The sequence below is a fragment of the Lepus europaeus genome, chromosome 4 (assembly GCF_033115175.1).
Source record: "Lepus europaeus isolate LE1 chromosome 4, mLepTim1.pri, whole genome shotgun sequence".
Classification (NCBI taxonomy): Eukaryota; Metazoa; Chordata; class Mammalia; order Lagomorpha; family Leporidae; genus Lepus; species Lepus europaeus.
This window is the reverse complement of record NC_084830.1, coordinates 58,498,250-58,521,844: the sequence shown is the minus strand read 5'-3', so window position 1 is coordinate 58,521,844 and position 23,595 is coordinate 58,498,250. Positions and strand designations below refer to the sequence as shown.

Sequence of the window (23,595 nt, the reverse complement as noted above, 5' to 3'; positions counted from 1 at the left end):
GCAGCTGTACTTGTGGAGTCTACTTTACAGTCAAAAAGTGGCTTCCTGGGCTTAGAAATGGCAGGAAATCATTTGGCTGCTTAATTCTGAACTTGTAGCTCAGAAAACCTTTGATAGAAGCTTAATTTAAAATCTGTTTTTTCATTCCTCTCAATTATCCCATAAGCTATTTAATTCCCTGTAGTAAATCCCTTTCTGTACAAAGTACCTAGAAGTGAATCAGTTCTCTGCAACTGATTCTGAATTGATCACAATAGAAAATGATCAGCATTCTGTGCAAGCACCAAGGGTTTTGACTAAAGAATGAGCAACTTGTATGCTATTCTTTAATGAAAGTGTAATATTAGCCATCTAATCACATGAAAAATTAAATGAAAATAATTTTGTCAATGCAATCCCATCACTACTTTTTATAAGTATAAAAATTAAATGTCCTGGGCCGGCACCGTGGTGCACTAGGTTAATCCTCCACCTGCAGCACCGGCATCCCATATGGGCACCGGTTCTAGTCCCAGTTACTCCTCTTCCAGTCCAGCTCTCTGCTGTGGCCTGGGAGGGCAGTGGAGGATGGCCCGAGTGCTTGGGCGCCTACACCTGCATGGGAGACCAGGAAGAAGAATCTGGCTCCTGGCTTCAGATTGGTGCAGCTCCAGCTGTAGCAGCCATTTGGAGAGTGAACCAACGGAAGGAAGACCTTTGTCTCTCTGTCTCTCTCTCTCTCACTGTCTGTAACTCTACCTGTCAAATAAATAAAATAAAATCTTCAAAAAACATTACATGTTCTTTTATAATGTCAATAAAAGCTTCTATGCATCTAGCAGGGTCTGCAATGAACAAAGCATCCATCATGTGTCATTGTACCACTGAAAATTAGTCTTTGAAGTTGTAGTGTTATCTTCTCTCTTTTTGTAGATGAAGCCAGGACGTTGTATTTAATAAACAGGTACAGGTCCCGAAAAGATTTTGTTAAAGATTGATTTGATCTCTAAAAAGTAGAGGATAGATTTTGAAAAGTTATAGTAGTTAACACACACACATGTACAGAATCTGGTCCATTCAAAGCATAAAGTATTATATATCATTGCTGATTCCTTCATCAAAATAGTAGAGTCATTTTCTCTAAAACTCAAATGAAGGATCACTAGCAGTATTCTTAGTTTATCTTCATGACGTTAAACCACATCTAATACTGTTGTTTAAAGTTTATTTATTTATATTCATCTACCTAAAAATAGAGATGTGTACACACATACACACACAGAAAGAGAGAGAGAGAGAGAGAGAGAAAGAGAGGGTTCATTTTCTGGTTCACTCCCCTCAAATACTTGAAACAGTGAGGGTTGACCATACTGAAATATCTGAGTCTCCACTAGGATCACTAGGATGTTCGATGATCAAGCACTTGAGCCACCATGCAATGCTTCCTAGGATGCACTAATAGGAAAGTTAACCAGAAGCAGTGGGATGGGATAGTACCTGAACTGGCACTTGAATATGAGAGGCAGATACCCCAAACTATAGCCCAACCTACTAAAACACAAATTTTGCAATACACTCTCTTTGAAGCAATTTTTACTGTTCAATCTCAATAGACTGCTTATTTTCTTACTTAATTTCTTTTTTTGTTTGTTTTGACAGGCAGAGTGGACAGTGAGAGAGAGAGAGAGAGACAGAGAGAAAGGTCTTCCTTTACCGTTGGTTCACCCTCCAATGGCCGCTGCGGCCGGCACGCTGCAACCGGCGCACCGCGCTGATCCGAAGCCAGGATCCAGGTGCTTCTCCTGTTCTCCCATGTGGGTGCAGAGCCCAAGCCCTTGGGCCATCCTCCACTGCACTCCCGGGCCACAGCAGAGAGCTAGCCTGGAAGAGGGGCAACCGGGACAGAATCCGGTGCCCCGACCAGGACTAGAACCCAGTGTACCGGCGCTGCAAGGTGGAGGATTAGCCTATTGAGCCGCGGCGCTGGCCCTTACTTAATTTCTTAATTTCAGAGTTTTACCAACCAGAAGTTGTTAATTAGAGGCTCACATTGTGGCACATTGGGTTAAGCTATTTCTTGTGATGCTGGCATCCCATATCAGATTACCAGTTTGGTCTCAGCTGCTCTGCTTCCAATCCAGTGTCATGCTAATGTGCCTGGAAAAACTGCAAAAAATTGCTCAAGTACTTGGGCTGCTGTCACCCATATGGGAGACCCAGTAGAGTTCTGGGCTCCTGGCTTTGTCTAGTACAACCTTGTAATGTAGTTGCCGCTATATGGGAACAGAACCAGTGGATGTAAACATCCCTCTGTGTGTGTGTGTGTGTGTGTGTGTCTGTCACTCTCACTTTCACTTTCAAATAAGTAAAATAAATCTTTTTTAAAAAAATGTTATGATGTTATATAAAGAGTTCTCATATGCCCCACACCCAGTTTCCCCTATTATTAAGATTTTACATTAGTGTGTTTTCACAATTAATAAATCACATCCAATTTTCACTAATCAGACTCTATTAATCAGCCTTCTGTGGGCATTTTGAGTTTGTTGTTGTTGTTAGCTCCCACATAAGAGGGATAATAGTCTATATTTGTTCTTCTGTGTCTGGTTGATTTCACTTAACATTGGATCTTCTACTTACATCCATTTTGCAGCAAATAACAAGATCATTCTTTTGTCACAGCTGAATAGTATTCCATTGAGTTTATGTATGTATGTATATATATCACATTTCTTTATTCAATGGATTGTTTCACTGATTCACAATGTATGCAGGATGCTATTGAGCATCTATTATGTGCAAAATGTGTTGGGCGCTGTGAGAATATAGCACTAAGCACTAAGAAACTGACTCTGTCCTTAAAGAACCTATACTCTTGTGGGAGAGCAGAAAGAAATATTTATGTTTAGAAATATTCAGTACAAATGTTATTAATGTACATTTAACATTTATGAGACAACCTAGATCTGCATGTCATGACCATGTTTTGAAGGGTTAGGGAAACTATGGCTATGAAAAAAAGATTGCAGCAAAAATATGAAAGATCATAGGGTCATTATGAGAATTTTAGATGTTATTTTCTAGTCATCTGGAAGCCACTTAAGTAAGAAGTACTATAAGGAGAAGATATTAGAAACAATATTATGAATATTATATATATATATATATATATATATATATATATATAAAATGATGTGACATCTTGATTGACCAGTGGAAAGATTGGAGCTGAGAGATAGTGAAGAGGTTTCAGGGATAAAAGACAGCAATAGTAGGAATGGAGCGGAGCAAACCATGTAAGAGGGATTTTTGGTTAATTAGCAGTAACAAGACTAGTTATGAGAGAACTGGGAAATTCCAGGAGATAATCAAGTGGAAAAACCTCATGAATTATATAACACCCACTCGAAAGAGAAAATACAAGCCACCTTATAATATGTGTATCCTTATGTCTAGAGCCTATAATACTTTCCATTACATGGAAAAAAAGAATTTGCAAACATGAGTAAATTAAAGAGATAAGGGTTATTATCCTGAATTGTCTGCTTGAGCCTAGTTTAATCACAAGAATTCTGATGAAGTTGACTTAGAAGGAGTAACATGAGAAAAAGGAGCTATAGCCATAGAACCAGCAGTTAGAGTAATGTACTTTGAAGATGGAGGAAAGGATTATAAGACAAGGAATTCATATAACTTCTAAGTGCTAAAAAGAGGCAAGAAAGTAGATCCACCAGATTCTATTCTGAAGCACTAAAATGGAATTAAGCATTGCCTATAATCTTAGTTTTTTGAACTCCAGAATTTAAGACAATAAATTTGTGTTTTATGTCATTGGCATTATAGTAATATGTTATGTCAGCTTCATGAAATTAAGACAAATTTTGGTAGGTAAGTATAAGGTATTCTGTAACAAAGGCCCCAAAATCTGGAGCTGGCTGTAGTATTGACTAATGCTTAGATTCTTGAGGAATTTTGAGCATAATAGATAAAACCTACATTGCATTGAACAGACTGTTAGTAAAAATATTGATGTTAAAGATGATGTTAGGCAGGACTCAGCAGGATATAAGGCATGTGATAGAGAAAACATGCTCTGTCTCAGAGAATTCTTAACTCATCATAAATAAACTGTTAGCAAAAAAGAATGTTAACTCTGAGTTGAGGGCTTTTGGTGACTGTTCAAAAGAAAATGAGGACCATGTTATTGGAAATTAGAGAAGGAATCCTTGTCAAATGATGGTAAAAAGCTTAGCTGAACTGCTTTCTATAGTTATGTGAAAAGTAAAAATTTTAAGTGATGAGCATGAATATTTAGATAGGTGGATTTCCAAGCAAAGCATTAAAGCTTTTACCTGGTTTATTCTTGCTACGTATAACAAAATGTGATAACAGAATCATGAACTAAGGGAAGAACTATTAAGCTAAAATAAAACAGTATTTGATGATTCAGAGACTACCCAAATTTTATAAAATGCTAAAGTAAGAAAATTTGCTATCAGGAAAGTATTTTCTGCAAGTGAAGAATATGTGACTGAACAACCTATTTCTAGTGTCTTGGACGGATCAAGAATTGAGTGTTCCAACACATCAAGAGCTCTTTGAAGAGATAGCCATGTTTCTCATGGATCCTCTAGGTTTCAGCAGAAGCCAGAAACAGAGCTTTGACTATCTACACCAGATCTAGGGAGATCTCTTCTAACAAAGTAAAGCTACATGCCATACATAGCAGACCCACAGTATTCTTGAGGATGGTATACAAGCAGAAGCACTGTGAGCTTGTCATGAGAATGACAGAGAGGACAAAATGCACGAAGGCTACAGGACTCACAAAGCTCTACAGAGAGGAATAGTCTCATAAGTGGAAGTGTGCTATTCTTCATGGAAAAGGGAGGATGACTGAGGGTGGGGACTAAGATTCAGAGGACAGAGCTCTGTGTCCAGAAGGTAGGTCTGTGAACCTGGAAACAGATACAAATGGTTATTCCTGAATTTAAAATCTCATGAAATGTTCCCAGCTGGATTTTGAAATTCTGAGTCTTTATTTCTCCCAGTTTATCCCATTTGATGATAATGTACTTGACCAATATTCTGTACTTCTCGTATTACTTTATTTGAAAAACCGATAACTTTCTTAGTTCCACAGATTAAAAGATAAAGAGGAATTTTAGCCCAGGATGGACATACTCAGTGTCCTCCAATATCTGACTTAGACTATTTAGATAATAATATTTCAGACTTTTGAGATAATAAAATAAGATTTGATTTTGGCCTTTGAGTTGATATATTGAAATATATTTATGAGTTGAGATTTTGGAATATGTATTTTGTATCTAGTGAATACAAATAATATTTGGAAACTAGATTGCTGAATATGTAGATGAAATAACGGTATCCTAAGAAGTTCACAACTTAACCTCAAAATGTGGAATGTTACATATAGCAAAGAGGACTTTGCCAATGTAATTCAATAAATTAATAATCAAAATATTATAGTACTGGTATAAAAATGGTCTCATTGACCAATAGATTATTATAGCATGCTTAACCTAGCCAGAAACACTGGAATAAAGACATATTTTGTGCATATTGAATTCATATGTGTTTTGAATATCTGCATGAGTATATCTAGAAATAATATCTACTGTATTTATCATTGTGCTATGTACTTTCTATGAATTAACACATATAATTCCTACAAAAGACCTGTGAGTATGTAACAGATGAGGAAAGTGTGGCATGGAAATATAAAGCAATTTTACCAACACCTTACATCTAACAAGTGGCAGAATTGGGGTTCAAATAAGCTAAGATAGTCTGGCTCTAGAACCTGAGTTGTTAAACCACTATTTTTATAGCAGCTAAAAATTTGCATCTGGAATCGTAAACATATACTTGATGTGTAAATATAAATTTTTTAATAGAAAAGGTAAATAAAAAATGGCAGAAAAACCAAGGGATAGAATATTCAGGAATATTCTGTCAGGTATTATAATGTCAAGTAAAATGGGGATTAACCACTAGTGCCTTGATGTGATATTATTATGAAAAAGTTTTCTTATTCTAATTTCCTAAAGTCATACATATTAACCACTATTTCTCACTAATATGCATATTTTTAAGCAGGATTTCCCCTCCATAATTTCAATATATTTGGGCAGCAATAACTAACCCATCCATGTTATAGATCTCAATTCACAAAATACGTATTGATTCGTATTTTTATAATGTCTTCTAAGCTAGAAATAATTAATTCTGCTTTCTGTGGAATTTCTCCAAATTTTGTATCCAATGATCTGCATTAAAATAAGCCATGATGTTTATTCACTTATATAGGGCCTTCTATTAACACTGACTGCCACAATTGCAGAAACTAGAACCATCATTTAAAGTATTAAGACAGTGAACACATTCATCTGTATTATAAACATATTTTAACTAGCAGTTTTCTTAAACATTTTTCTTAGAAAACCTTAGGATTCATATAATATCAGTTATAAATAAAGTTTTAAGACTAAGGCCATGGCTATTTTATCTTTACTGTTCTGTTGTATCAAAAAATAAGTATTTGTTACATGAAGTAATGAGGCATAGAATTCTATTAACTAATTATTATTGCCCTAATTTGAATAATAAGCAATTCTTTGAACCCTGATTATAAATTGCTAACAGTATAAGAATGACATCTATCAGCACTGCTTATTGAATGTAGATTATATACCAGTCTATCTTAAAAAGTTCCTCTGAACTTTCCAGCAATCTCAGTAATTCTCCCGGTAATAATAATTATCATGGATGACTCAGTTCTTCCCACACTTCTTCCACAGCACTCAAGTAGTCAGCCTCAGAGCAGAATGGGCCATTCATTGTCGAGCGTCTGTTTTTATACACTGTCATAGGAGAGCAAATCTACTTTCAGGGTACCTACTTTTGAACTTACAAAATACACACAGGTATGTGGTGGCTTCATCAATATCTATATTCCCCATTAGCTCCAAAAACAATCATTTCTGTTTTTGCTTACTACAGAATTAGCCAGATGCCACAATTTAAGTTTTCAAAGTACATATATTGAATATATGAAAAAAATGAGTTAATCTTTCAATGAGGACTCATTTGTGGAATCCTATATTTTATACTAACAAGGCATGTTAATCCGATCCAGAAGGGAATATAGGTGTTTAGGCTACTGGAAACAAATGTCATCATCAATCAAGAAAATGACAACAGCAAAACCAATATTTTTCTCATTCAAAATCAGGTAGCTATAAGCTGAAATCCTGGTTTCTTTTTTGTATTGTGATTTTCTTACAAACATTTTTTAAAGATTTATTTATTTATTTGCAAGTGAGAGTTACACAGAGAGAGGAAAGGCAGAGAGAGAGAGAGAGGTCTTCCATCTGATGGTTCACTACCAAATTGGCCACAACGATTAGAGCTGTGCAGATTTGAAGCCAGGAACCAGGAGCTTCTTCCGGGTCTCGCACGCAGGTGCAGGGGCCCAAGGACTTGGGCCATCTTCTACTGCATTCCCAGGCCTTAGCAGAGAGCTGGATGGGAAGTGGAGCAGCTGGGACAGAACCGGCGTCCATATGGGATGCCAGCACTTCAGGCCAGGGCGTTAACCTAGTGGGCCACAGCGCCGGCCCCCACAAACATTTTTTAAATGGTCTTAGAAGTTAGAAGCCAGAAGTTTTAAAAACTGAATAATCAGCTTTTCACATTCAGTATTTGTGTTCATATTTTGTGAGTCCCTAATGACTCATTTAAATCTTTACTGCACACTCCAGGTGGACTTTCTAAAGCTTTCCAAGACCTGATGTAAATATAACATGAGACTTAGTATTCACAAAACTGAGACAGTTTAGAGAACAAAATGTAAGACTCGCTCCCCTCCCTTCCTCACAAAGTTCCTATTGCTGTATCTAAAGTCATTTAAGTAAATATCTGAAAACAGTTTTTATAATGGTAGCAGAATCACAGATTTCATTTCCATATTTACTAATCACATACTGCTGTGATGGTAATGGCAAATGCAGAATTTATTCAGATAGTTGTCTTTGAAACACATGCGCGAGAGAGGTCAGAGTATATCCAGGTGATTCTGAGCCCTTTAGCAGACACAAATACACACAATGTGAGGACTGGAGATATATTCTTGAAATACCCCTGGGCTATGTAATGCTAAATTATACCTGAAAATTCATTCTATTCAACTCAGCAGGCTGAAGTAGCTCATCAATGTGATAATTATAACTAAATATGAGCAGGAAAGGAATTAGGAGGATAGGAGTGCTGTATTTTTTAGACATGCTAAAATGAATTCTATTAATATAAACTTAAGACATTTATGCACATTTTTATTGAAAATGATTAGTAATTTTAGAGTAAAAATTTTGACATTACCATTAGAAACAAAAATATGCTGAATATAATTCAAATATAGAAATTAATGTTTTAGGCTGGCTTTGTGACAGAGTGTAAAGCTGCAGCCTGTGACACTGGCATCCCATATGAGCACTGATTCAAGCCCTGACTTCCAATTCAGCTCCCTGCCAATGCTCCTAGAAGAGCAGCAGAATATGGCCCAAGCCCTGAACCCATGTGGGAGACCCAAAAGAAGCTCCTGACTCCTGCCTTCAGCCTGGCCCAACCCTGGCTCTTGCAGCCTTTTGGGGAGTGAACCAGCAGACAGAAAATCTCTGTCTTGCTCTCCCTCTCTGTCTCTTCCTCTCTCTGTGTAAGTTTGACTTTCAAATAAATAAATAAATCTTTTTAAGAAGAAGTTAATATTTAGATAGTATTATTTAAAGATCTATTTATTTAGTTGAGAGTTACAGACAGATAGAGGGAGAGACAGAGAGCAAGGTCTTCCATCCGCTTGTTCATTCCCCAAATGGCAGCAATGACTGGAGCTGAGCTGATTTTCCATGTCGATACAGGGGCCCAAGCATTTTGGCCATCTTCCACTGCTTCTGGGGCCATAAGCAGAGAGCTGGATCAGAAGAGAAGTGGCTGGGACACGAACCGGTGCCCACATGGGATGCCAGTGCCACAGGCAGAGGCTTAGCCTACAATGCCAGAGCACCAGCCCCTTAGCTGATATTTTTTAAAGTCCGTAAGGAATCACACATTTTAGTTTTCTTCTTTGTATACTTTGGATATTATTTTTTAAGAGTTATGTATTTATTTGAAAGGCAAAGTAACAGAGAGAGAGGGAGATACATAGACAGAAAAAGACCTTCCATCTACCAATTCACTCCCCAAATGGTCACAACAATTAAAACTGGGTCAGGCGGAAGCCAGGAATAAGGAATTAAAACTGGGTCAGGGCTCCAAGTACTAAAACAATACTCTGCTGCTTTTCTGGGCACATTAGTAGGGAGCTGGATTGAAAGCAGAGCAACTGGGACTCCAATTGGCACTCTGATATGGGATGCCTGTATTTTGACATTTTAACCAACTGTGCCACAGTGCTGACACAGGCATGTTTTGAAACCCTATACAAATAATGTCTAGCCCAACATTTTCAAGGTTGTATGTGTTTATGAGTAATGTGTGTGTGTGAAGGGGTGTAACTTTCTGATCTAATTTTATATATTTTTTATTGGAAACTGTCTCTGGATCATTCTTATCCCAACCCAACTGATCTTATCTCTAAAGAACATTCTCTGGGTTCTTCTTATTGGACGTTGAGTTAGTACAAATAAATCATGCCATTATCAACTCAAGAACACGACTTTATACATTGGTTAGGTTTCAATTCTGCCATTACGTGATTATCTCTAGAAATGTAATATGTGTACCTCTACAGTTCTTTCTCTGGAGTAGTAAGATAGGTGGGTATCAGAAACTTCCTGTATTGAAATCCTGTTTATCAAATTTATTCTCCACTTTAAAAGTATGGTCACTGCCAAAATAATGTCAGTAAATTCAGTAATTCAAACTGCAGTAAAATCAGATTGTGTTCTTTGTTTACTGCTTTTTTCTGCATTTAGTTTCATTGACATTTATTTGTTCAATATATGAGATAGTGGCATTGGGTGTGACCTTTGCAGTTCACAAATTTATACACTTCAGCTCTGCTTCGTGGAGCTTTGGACTTTATGTTTCAATCCCTGCTACCTTAAGTATGAAATTAGGTGATGACTCCTACCTTACTTAACTCTTCAAGACAAAAATACCTTAAATATTTTTTTTTTACTTTATGTGAATGGGGGGGGGGTGAATTTCATCCACTAGGTCACTCCCCAAATGCCTGGAGCAGTCAGGAATAGACACAGCTGAAGCCAGCAGCCAAGAACTCAATCTGGCCTTCCCAAAAGAGTGTCAAGGATCCAAGTATTTCGACCATACCTTATGCCTCCCAGAGTGTTCATCAGAAGGAGATTCGGAAACAAACTCACTGAGTGGAACCCAGGGACTGTGATGATGGTGCCGTTGTCTCACTTTATGTCTTAACCACTATGCCGAACTCCTTCCCGAATATATACTTTTTTATTATCACAGAAAATGAATATCATTTTGAAGATATATTATTTCTCACCGTTATTACCTGTAAACTCAGTGTTCTCTCTTCACCTCAGGACACAGTGGAGATGATATCTATGAAACAAGAATCGTGATCTATTGAGAAAGTATTGTTCGTAAATAAAAATACCTCCAAGGAACATGGTACCCCAATTCCCTCGTATCATGCCATTCTACTCTGTTCAGGCTGCTATAACTAAATTCTGTAGAATGGGTAGATTTATAAGCAACAGGAGTTTATTTTTCAGAGTTCTAGAGACTGAGAGGCTCAAGATCAAGGTGATAGCAGATTCACTGTCTGGTGAGGGCCTGCTCTCTATTTGTTTATGCGATGGAAAGGGGAAGGAATTTCTCTGGGATCCTTTTAATTAGAGAACTTAATGCCATGTGTGAAGGTCCTTCCATCACAATTATCTCTCAGAGATAATCGCATTGGGGATTAAGTTTCAACACATGAATTGTGGGAATCAGAAACATTCAGACTATAACAATGCATATCTCTAATAAAGTATATTATTGTGTTCATATGTCTGTGAGGTAATTTGTTAAAGATGTTAGTACCTAGTATTTGGCTATTACCCCAAAGAGACTTTAAGCTCCTTTATGTGTAAGAATGTTTTACATATTTAGCGTGGAATATACTCAACATTTGTTAAAAATATGTTGAAGAGAGGTAAACTGTGTATATACACATAACTAATTTACTTCATACTATTAACTGTAAAAATGACATAAAACAAAGTTAACTGTCTGTACCATCCTGAGAATAACTGACCAAAAGAGAGCCAGGATATCATAAATATCACTTAAGGAAGTAACTGCTTTTTCAGATTTATTTATTTATTTGAAAGAGTTACAATGGGAGAAGGAGAGACATTTTCTGTCTGCTGGTTTACTTCCTAAGTGGCCACAATGGCCAGAGCTGGCATAGACTGAAGCAAGGAGCCAAGCATTTCATCCATGCCTTCCATGTGGGTCCAGGAGCCCAAGAAGTTGAGCCATCTTCTGCTGCTTTCCCAGGCCATTAGCCAGGAGCTGGACTGGAAGTAGAGCAGCTGGAACTCGAACCGGCACCCATATGGGATACTGACATCCCAAGTGGAGGCTTTGCTCACTACTCAACAATACCAGCCTCAAGGAAGTAATTTAAGAGATTGTTTTTATAGGTAAAAGCTCTCAGCTAATTTGAGGAGCTCCTCTATTTAAGTCCCTACTGGACATAGATGATGCAAGTTGCTTGAAGTGATAGAGCTCTGTGCAAACTTCTGAGAGCTGTCCATTTCCACCAGACACTCATAAATGAGGAATTTGGACAGCATGACTTGCTATAGGTAGTAAGCCCTAATGTTTAATTATTCTGATAATTATCTGAAATATATGTACCACAGAATTCAAACTAAGTATTTCCATACACTCTGCATATTGTGTTTCGATATAATTCTTGAAGTTGCATGAAAGTCAGCTTGTATTTTAATTTGAAAACCAGGTAAGAATGACAGAACTCTGGAAGGGGTGATAATTTGATACTTTTGGTATTCTGTAGTGTTTTATTTGGGATAAATGCATGGGGAGGACAGATAGGTTAGGTGACAGGTGGAATATTGGAAAGTTCCTATCTCTTAAGAGCTGAGCAGAACTGGTATCCCAACCAAGTCAGTTCTGTTTCCAAACTTGAACATCCCTACCAAGCTAAGCAAAAGCCCTGCTATTACTTGCATTCACCCTTCCTAGAAGGTATGTTAGTATCACTCGTCGTTATGGAAACATGTCCCTTCTGTAGTCTCATCTGTTGTTTCCTACACAGACACAGGAAGCATCCCTTCAACCTCAGATGGCATGTTATATTGCACTGGCTCTGGAGACACGTCAGCCAGCTTTTCAGCAAGGTACTACCCCTTGCTCCCTATGAAACCTTAGTCTGAACAATTAACCTCTCAGTTTCACTTTACTAACACATAAAGTGAGAGTGATGACAATAACATCAATAAAGACAATGACAATAATACTGCACACACATACACACTCATGCAGTGTTCGATGAGGTAGTGCATTTAAGATGCAGAAGAGCCTAGCACCTAGTAAGAATTTTGTAAATGTTAGCTCCTGTTAAATCCCACAGCATTAACTCCCTGTTGAGTTCCATCAAATGTACTTTCCTTGATTTTAGTACATAACTGGTGACATTGAACAGCCCTTTTACATAAGTTTCCATAGATGCTACGCAGTATCTAGTCATTTAATTCAGCCCCAAAATCATTTTGGCCTCATTCCCAATAAAGTTTTCTCAGTGTAGCTATTAAAGTCATGCAGTATCCATGACCATTACCTGTGCTTGTCCTTATTTGACTAAAATTTCCCCATTTCCAAAATTCAGATAGCAATTCCTAAGTACCAGAATTGTTATAAAGATTATGTGACATGATGTATGATATCTCTCTCTCTTTCTCTCTTTCTCTATCTCTTGTCCTCTACTTCTAATAGTAATTTGTTACTTTTAAAACATCAGGTGTATTAGATTCTAAGAAAATAGCAAATAACTTTTAAAAGAAGAATTGATACAACTTTGTTTTAGTAAATTTAAATACATATTGACAATATAAATAATTCTAACCAAATCAGAGGACACGTGAAGTGATAAGCATTTGCATAAAGTAAGAAACAAACTTTAGTCAGAACAAGAGATTTTTGATGTTGTCTGAATTCATTGAAAAAGAATTTGTGATTTTAAGAAGTTTATAATTTAAAATTGCTTATTACTTTTATGTCCTGAAAATTGTTATTGAGAGCCTACTTCATGCGGGTCACTGATCTGATCTCTAGAAATACATCTCTGAAGAAAACAAAGCTCTATATTAAAGAAACATGTTCTTTTTTAAAAAAATAATTTTATTGTTAGTTTTTATTTATTTGAAAGTCAGAGTTAGAGAAAGAGAGGGAGAGACAGAGAGAGATCTTCCATCTGCTGGTTCACTTCTCAGATGTCTGCAACTGCCAAGGTTGGGCCAGGCTGCAACTAAGAGCCCAGAGCTTCATCCAGATCTTCCATGGGAGTGGCAGGGACCCAAGCATTTAGGCCATTTTCCATTGCTTTCCCAGGCACATTAGAAGGGAACTGGATCAGAAGCAGAGCAGCCAGGACAGGAACAAGTGCTCATGGAGGATGCCACTATTGGTGGTGGCGACTTTTCCTGTTGTGCCCCAAAGCTTATGTTCTAATGAGCAGAAACAGAATAGCAGAGACCAGAAACTACAGAAAAACAAGCATGCAAACACAAATTATTCCAGGTCATTAAGTCCGTGGTGAAAAGTAAGCAGATAAAGTGATTGTGAGATATAAGGTGAACTTTATGTTGATCATAAAAGGCCTATTATATTTATTGAAGTATGTCAAGTTCACTACAAAAGAAAATTAGGAAGTCCCTTTAGCGTATGTAGGGTAATACAGATAACACAGTTTAAATTAAGATATAACCCCAGTAGTCTGTGACAAAAGATTTTTTTGGTAGAATACAATATATTTATTTTTTATTATTTTATTGAAGATATACAAATTTCATGTTTTTTATATGTACAGATTCAGGAGCACAGTGATACTGCCCACTCTACCCTCCCTCCTGCCCACGCTCCCACCCTTCTTCCTCCTACTCTCTCTTGTTCCTACTCTTAATTTTTACAAAGACCTAATTTTAGTTTACTTTATACACATAAGATTAACCCTATACTAAGTAAGCAATTCAACAAATAGTATGAAGAAAAAAAAAAAACACTTTTCCTCAACAGAAGAGACAAAGAAGGACTGTAAACAATCATCAGATCTCAAGAAAAAAAAAAAGCTTACTAGTTAGTGTAGCAAGTCAAAAGTCAGCAAGGCTGGACAACTTCCTAAGAAATTTGAAAGTTCATGGATAAGGCACATTATGAAAAACTGTACATGGATTTCAAAAATTTTTGCACCCAAATGAATTTATCTCTCAATTCCATTTTTTTCATGAACTTTTTAACGTGCACTCATATGTAACTGCTAAAATATGCATGTTAAATATTATTCTTGATATCTGTGTTATTAAATATAGTAATTATGTAAGTATAAAAATATCCTTTAACTGAAATAATCCTCCTGTTAAGAAGAGTCTTGGACATACTATTTTCTGGTGCTAATAAGTAACCTGTTTGTTTACACTATAAAAACAGGCTTGACAGCTGAAAATGATCACTCCTGTTTGTGTGAAAATGCATAATCAGGAAGTCATCACATAGCCATTCTTGAGTAGATCCATGAGTATTTTAAATAAATCTGAATTAAGCCAGTCCCAAAGGGACAAATATCATATGTTCTCCCTGATGGGCGACAACTAACTGAGCACTGAAGGGGAAACCTGTTGAAGTGAAATGGACACTATGAGAAACAGTGGCGTGATCAGCCCTTGTCCTGACTGTTGATGTACAATTTAATACTTTTTCCCTTTTAGTATTTTTTTTGTTCTAGTACTATCGGTTGAACTCTGTAATTAACACACAATTATTCTTAGGTGTCTAAATTTAACTGAAAAGTGATCCCTGCTAAATATAAGAGTGGGAAAAAGAGAGGGAGGAGATGTACAATTTGGCACATGCTCAATCGGACTTGCCCCAAAGGGTGGAGTTAGAAATGTGCCAGGGGATTCCAATACAATCCCATCAAGGTGGCATGTACCAATGCCATCTCACTAGTCCAAGTGATCAATTTCAGTTCACAATTGATCACACTGATAGGTCTGAGTCAAAGGGATCACACAAACAAGACTAGTGTCTGCCAATACTAACTGACAGAATCAAAAAGGGAGAGAAAGATCCAACATGGGAAATGGGATACACAGCAGACTCATAGAATGGCAGAAGTCCTAAATAAAACTCTGGCCTCAGAATCAGCCCTTAAGGTGTTCAGATATGGCTGAAGAGCCCATGAGAGTATTTTAGGCATGGAAAGCCAAGACACTCTGGAAAAAAAAAAAAAGAAGACCTAAATGAAAGATCTCTGCAAGTGAGATCCCAGTGGAAAGAACGGGGCCATCAAAGAAGGAGGTACCTTTCTCTGAAGGGAAGAGAGAACTTCCACTTTGACTATGACCCTGTCAGAATAAGATCGAAGTCAGCGAACTCAAAAGGCTTCCACAGCCTTGGCAACTCATGACTAGAGCCTAGGGAGATTACTGATGCCATAAACAAGAGTGTCAAATTGTTAAGTCAACATCAAGAGTCACTGTGTACTTACTCCTCATGTGGTATCTGTCCTTAATGTGTTGTTCAATGTGAATTAATGCTATAACTAGTACTGAAACAGTATTTTACACTTTATGTTTCTGTGTGGGTGCAAACTGATGAACTCTTTACTTAATATATACTAAATCAATCTTCTGTATATAAAGATAATTGCAAATGAATCTTGATGTGAATGGAATGGGAGAGGGAGCGGGAGATGGGAGGGGTGCAAGTGGGAGGGAAGTTATTGGGTGGGAAATCCGTTGTGATCCATAAACTCTACTTTGGAAATTTATATTTACTACATAAAAGTTTAAAAAAGATCAAAGTTGAAAAAAAAAGCTGAATTTTGGACACCTTAATGATAACATGAGGGAGATTTTATAAACATACACTCTTTGCCATGCCTGGGTGAAGTGGTGTATCTGAGCTTGTTCTGGGTGCCAGCTATTGCTCACAGAGCTAAGCACAGATGTGTGAAGACCACCCCTCTCCCTGCCCACTTGGGGTGATATTGTGAAGCGTCTTCATATAATGGACCATGCTAACTGTAGTGAAAGGAGAGTTTTAGGGGCTAAGATGGGACCACAGGGGACTGGGGTGCACAGAAGGTCTTGGAAAGGATTTTTGCAAGAAGGTACAGAGCACCTAGCACATGGAAACACTCACTGAGCCTGACATCCTATCATGTGCCCCTTTTGTGTTAACTCCTGGGCATGTTAATGTGAGCACATGCAATCTCTGCTTTGGCTGGGAAGCAGAGTTGGTTTGGGGAAATAGACAAAATTAAAGTGATAATTTCTTTATTAATCAAATATACAAAGTGTACTGTAGGCTCAGAGAAGGGAAGAATTTAGCAGAGTTTCAGAATAAAATAGAAATCTCAGTATTCCAGAGTAGCTAAAAGATATCTAATTCCAAATGATAGTTTCTAATTTCTGTAAATACCAAGCAGGGTTTTGACATTTCATATTTAGATTTTCAGTTTTACTATTCTTTGCTAAATATGTGAATTCCTTCTTAATTCAACATTGCTTCCAGCACAGCGCTTGAATAGTGCTGATTTTATCACAGAGAACTTAACTGATATCGGTTGGGGGGAAGTGAAGAAAATACAATTTTCTCTGGAAGATTTGCATTAGATAGAGTAGTTACAGGCTGTCGCATCTCCCCTGTAATTGTATGAGAATGGTATTACCCTGGCTTTCACTGTGTGATTGCTGGTTACCTTCTGTCAGTGAGCAACAGTCTTACTGCAAAGCAGGAGCGCAACCCGTCTCTTTGTCTCCGTGGTCAAACCAATTACTTGTTAGAAAGTCGGATTTTTTCACAATGACCATGTACAGAAGCAAACGCAGACATCAGCGATGTAAGTAAATCTTGACCCAACTTTTCCATATGACTGTGGTGAGGAAAACATACTTGATTTCTTAAAGGACTATTCATGAGTTCTTCAGATAGACCCTGGAAGTAGCAAGGACACTGTAGTTGTGTGTGTGTGTGTGTGTTTACCCTAACCTTTATCTTTATCCCTGTAACATGCTTGAAAGATGTTAGGGGGTAGAGGGGGGAGAGAGGATAATTCTGTTGTTACTATGGAAACCCTTAGAAAGGTTTACAAAATCAACAGAAAAACAGATCAAATGCATTTTCAGTCTAGCTCAGCATCCTTCATTCAAGCATAATCACTGGACAGTTCTCTTTTTTGCTTTTCTAGGAGTGATAGATTTTCTTTCCTGGAAGTCTTTTGAGAGGTTTGGGAAGCTAGCCTAAAACTTCTATTTATTCATCCAATTTCAGTTATAACTCTCTGGGAAAATAGAACAGTTCAGAATGGAGGGGGGAGAGTTAATTGTGAATGACAAACTGAATGTTTTGCAGGATATTCATTCCCAAACTTCTTAGTCCAGAGAATATTTGTAACAGAATTAACTATGGGCACCATTTCAAAGGGGTAAAAGAAGTCATTTAAAATCTACCCCCAAAAAAACTGATTCTGACTGAAAAAGAGAAGCACAATTACCCTGGCCTAAAGTCCAGAACAAAGATGATTATAGAATTGATTTAGCTAAAAATAAAAGTCTTGCAGTAAAACTGTTTTATGGTAAAGCAATATGCCTCTCATGAAAAGCTTTCCAATCACTTTTCTCTATACCATGTCCAACTCTTTATCACTCTATCTTTTCTATTGTCTAAAGTAATTATTACGTGCTTAGCTGAAAATAGACTGTGGGACTCTGTTTACCATCACAGACTCATAACAACTTATTCTATAGCCAAGGTCTGCACTGTTTCATTATTTCTTTTGATGTCTTCAGATGTTATCAAACATTTTACAAAATAGATCCCATCAGCAACAATTACTCTAACAAAAAGTCAAGATGTGAAGGGGGTGTAATTTTTAGCATGATAATTTTTTTCTCTGGTCTAATTTCACCCAAGACCTAAAAACTAACATTTCTGGTGCTCAAAGAAGTTTTATACACAACACAAAGCTGTAAGGGCTGTGATGACCAATTTGATTTGATTGCCTAGTTGCCTTTGGATGCCAGGTATTTCTGGTAATCAAGAACTAACATGACAACTGCTACTTTTTTTCTTATAAAAACGACTAATGTGAAGTCTGTAAATATATTTCAGATTAATTTCCTTGTAATTTCATTCTACAATAAGGAATATAATTTATGCATGTTCTTGAAAAACCATATTGTGCCTTTACTCCTGTATCTTGGATATACCCCCTCAGTTTTTTCCTTGTGGGTAATCATTGCCTTAATGCACATGGCAAATAAAAGATTCACAAAAAAAATTGTACTGAGTCTCTCCCACTGAAATGTGCTTGCTGAAGTCTGCGATTAAGCAGCAGGAAGAAATTGTGAATTACATGAGACAAGTCAGAAGATGTATAATTATACGGGCTTGAACACAGTAGGGTGTACTCGAATGGCTTAGCTAAAAAAAAAAATCTAATGTGTTGCTTACATTTAATTGTATTAGTTGTATTATGTTGCATTAACTGTTTCCATATTCTAATAATGTAAGGCATCAGACAGCAAGAAAATAATAAAATTAAAGTATGTAGAAAGCTTATCAGTAAAAGCAAATAGAATCCTTAAATGAATTTTATCCTACATTATAAGGTTTGCAAAAGTGAAATGTAATACAATTGTTTGCCATTCAATTGGTATATAAAAATATCTGATTTATCCAATCAGCAAAATCCAAGACATTTCCATTTTCAAACGTACCTTTTATGCATACATTTTTGATCATATAAAATGCATAAACTCACCTAGAGACAACTGTAATCTAATCAAGGCAATAATTGCACACTTAACGAAATTGCACTGTGACAAAGAAGTATTATGACTTTCTTTAAAATTGAAACACTACATAAATCAACTTTCTAATTTCCTCATTCCCTAAAGATTTAACCTAATATCCTTACTAAAAATAGTCAACTTCCCTATAGAGTACCCAGCAAGAGGAGTGGGAAATGTGCATGTGGTATATGAGGGGTTTGAGAAAGAGAGAATAAAAATACTCGTAAAAGAGATTTTAAATTATAAATTGCACTAAACCTTTGAAAATTTGTGTGGGACTTTGAAATCCACTCTTCACTCATGTCTAGTTTGGTTATTTATAATTCCCTGTACAAGAAGATGAAAGGGAGAGAAAAGTACCTTTTTCCTTGCTTCTGACAGAGCAATTGCTCTGAGATATGACAGCGTCACTGTTCATTCAGATAAGAGATCTTACCTGTTCGTAACTACATAATGACTTTCAATTAGATACAGAATTTGTTGAATGATAGTGAAAAATGTTTACATATGACATATGTAGATTTTGCAGAGCCAGAAATATATCACTTTTAGAAAGTCTAATACATATAACCTATTTGTACAGACCAAGTTGATTCTAGAATCATCATTAGTATGAATAATATTTTTACTTTTGAATTTATTTAAACATTAAGCTTTTCATATATATCAAAGATATTCATTCAGATGTTCAGTTTATGTTTAAATTTTTAAAAATTCATAATATGTATAAATCAGGGTATTTGGTCTCTTCCTTGCTGAAACTACAGATGACCTTGAGAAAAACATTTTTTTTTGTTTTCGTGAAAGACATACAGAAATACCTTTTTAAAATGAGTATGCTCCTGAATATAGATGTATAAGGAAACTAGAGTAGGATACATGTGATATTAGGTACAGGATTTTGAAAATTACTACCATTCCCATACCACAGCAAAAAAATAATAAACAATGTGAATCTACTTCTATATGTAGGCCATTTCACTTTTTTTGCTGAATTAGAATTGTATACATTTTTATTATTAATGATATTTTGAATATATATGTAAATCATGGGAATCACTTCAGGAACCCAAGTACTAGCCATAGTAGTTCTCTGATTATAATCTTGACCAATAATCCTTATCTCTGTAGGATGCAATCTCTTACTACTTCAGCAAGCTTTGCTGAGATGTGCTTCCACAGCACAGTCCTCATCACGTCATTCTCCTACTGAAAGACACTTGATGGTGTCTAACTGACTAGATAGTTGCTCTAGGCTTGTGTGTTTCAGGTTGACCATGGAGTTACTTCAGGGGGCTCCAAAATCCACGTTAATATTAACCAGTACCCGTACAGAGGTGGAGAACATTTTTTCTGCAAAACTCCATTTCAATATTTATATAATTTACAAGCTATACAAAATTATCAACTTGAAAAATTAGTCTTCTATAGATTTGCTGAACTTCAAGTCCTACCTGTGATTGCCTTGGCAGGATCAGACCAAATGATTTAATGAGCTTTATATAACCCACAGTCCAGATGTTCTCCACCCTGCTGTATAATGAGGAACAATATATATGTGTGTATATGCACACACATATAATTATGCATTTTGTGTTCTAATATATGTTTGATAAAATAAAATGCACCTAAAAGCTACTAAATTTAGAATATTTTTGTCATACATATTATTTCAAAAAATGGTGTATTACTCACAGATTTCATTATGGTTCAGTGTTTTAAAACAAAATCCTCATATTCCCAAAGATTGGGAATCACTGAACTAGAAAGTGATTACAAACATGACATTGTAACACAGACACTATTGTCATCCGCTCACTCCTTCCTTCTTGGGACCACCTATAATGCTAGCCTTTATCACATTATTGGATTGTCTTCATAATTCACTGTATTCTCTCTCATATCCGTACTTTTTCCCACACATCTGTTGATAAACAACCTTTACATATGTCCTCACATAAAGAAATGCTCTCTCTTCAAGTTTTTCCTGAAAGGCAACATTCTTCAAAAATGACTCTCCAGTTCCCATGTTATATTATCCTTTATCTTCTCTTTTCAGGTAGAAAAAATATATGAAAAGTCCCTGGAGAACCTAGGATAATTGAAGGACCAAGAAGGGGTCCAATTGGTAGAAAAATGAAAAAGGATGAGGTTAAAAAAAGTATCAAGGGCCTTGGGAGGGCAGAGTAAGACAGATAACCTAGAGTTTAATTCAACAGTTAATTTCATTTGTAACTAAATTCATGTATTAAATGTCTACTAAACTTTAAGAATCACTATGATTCACACAATATAAGTTACAATTATAAGAATGATTTTTTAAATCATAACACTTCCTACCAGTCTACAAATATAATGGGGACTGGCGCTGTGCTGGATCAAGTTAAACTGCCACCTGTAACCATATGAGTGCCATGTCTCTACTGCTCTATTTCCACTCACTCCAGCTCCCTGCTGATGGCCTGGGATATCAGTAGAAGATGGCCCAAGTACTTGGGCTCCTTCTGCCCATGTGGTAGACCCAGATGAAGCTCCTGACTCTGTCCTGGCCCAGTTCTGGCCATTGTGGCCATATGGAGAGTGAACCAGTGGATGGGAGATCTTTCTCTCCCTCTCTGAATCTCTCTCCCTCTCTCATATATGTATACATAGAGAGAGTTATGAATATATGTATATATATACTTTGTATATACATATGTATATATATTCATAACTCTATATATATATACATAACTTTGTCTTTCAAATAAATACATGTTTTTGAAAAAATAAAATCATCAATTGACAGAGCACAAAGTAATCATTCAGAGGTTTGAAAGATATTATTTGAGCAGGAATATTTTCTGATTTATCTTCTCGTAAATGTCATTGCATTCTTGATATAGTAACACACTGTATTTAAAATTTTTCTAGCAAAAATGCGTTCATTGTTTCATAGAGTTGTTGTCAGGCTTCTTAAGGCATTGTCAGTGAGAAGCATGGATGTTGCCAATTTCAGTGCCGACTTGGTGCATTAGTGGGCACCATGGATAATAGGTTGGTACCCTGTCATTGTTAGATCATGAATTCTCTTAGCTGTCACTTACAAATTTATCACTACATTGTGTCTTATGCAAGGCTTTATTGTAAATGCTTACAGAAATTGTTTATTACAAATTAGATAGCAAAATAAAGGATAGATCATTATCCAAAACAAATAGAGTTGTACATTAAGGAATGGCAGATATATATTCTGAAAATGGTGTTGTTATATCATTTGGTCACTGTACTAACATAAAGCACACTTTAAACATGAGATTAAATCTAACACACACGAAAATAGTGTAATCAAGAGACATAATAAAGCATGAGATTTATGAGGCTGATGTCAGCCTAACCCAGAAAACTGTTTTACAGTAAACCATTTTTAAATAAGTAGACTATAAAATAACAATAAAATATATAGTATGATCAATATATAAACCATATATATAATCATCTGTTATGATCCAGTATTCTGTGTGCTGTACATGATTATTTGTGCTGTACTTTTACATAATTGGTAGTGCAGCACAGTTGTTTACACCAGCATCACCACAAACCTGTGAGTAATGTGTTGGACTACAACGTAGCCATAACTGTGATGTAATTAGGAAATAATTTTTTATTTCACTAGACAATAAGAATTTTTTAAAATCTTTTTAAAAGATTTATTTATTTATTTGAAAGTCAGAGTTACACAGAAAGAGAAGGAGAGGCAGAGAGAGAGAGAGAGAGAGAGGTCTTGTATCCGATGGTTCACTCCCCAGTTGGCCACAATGGCCGGAACTGTGCTGATCCGAAGCCAGGAGCCAGGAGCTTCTTCCAGGTCTCCCACGCAGGTGCAGGGGCCCAAGGACTTTAGCCATCTTCTACTGCTTTCCCAGGCCAAAGCAGAGAGCTGGATGGGAAGTGGAGCAGCTGGGACTAGAACCAGTGCTCATATGGGATGCTGGCGCTTCAGGCCAGGGTGTTAACCCACTGTGCCACAGCGCCAGCCCCAACAATAAGAATTTTTTTACTTCATATAATCTTATGGTACATCCATTGTATATATGGTTCAGCATTGACCAAAATATCATTATGCTATTCACAACTGTTTGTACTCATACTATGATCTTTTTGTAACTGTGAAGACAAAAGAAAGCCCTGACTACTAATTCCCAAATTATTTCATGTCAAATATTGATATTATTTATTATATAACCCATTGAAGATATAAGCTAGGTTTTAAAATATTTATTGTTTAATGCTAAAAAAAAGATTTAAGGCTTTTTTGGTAATTGTTCTCCAAAGTACACTATTAAATTCAATCTTTGATTTCTTTAATATTGATGATTGCTGGGAATTATGGTCTGACATCTGAAATTTCTCAATTCTTTTTTTTTCTCTCAACTTCTAATATGACGTATAACTAGTATGGTTTGAGAAGTTGAAACTTGGTACATTCCTCCATGGAATTATGCCTGCGTGGGTAGAATCAAGATGGTCTGATTGAGCATGCACAGTG

General features: G+C 36.4%; 1 protein-coding gene across 1 annotated transcript in view; it reads left to right on the top strand.

Moving 5' to 3' along the window:
- RALYL (RALY RNA binding protein like) overlaps window positions 1–23,595 on the top strand; it is a 405,662-nt gene that overhangs the window by 190,487 nt on the left and 191,580 nt on the right. The gene's annotated exons all lie outside the window — the stretch shown is intronic.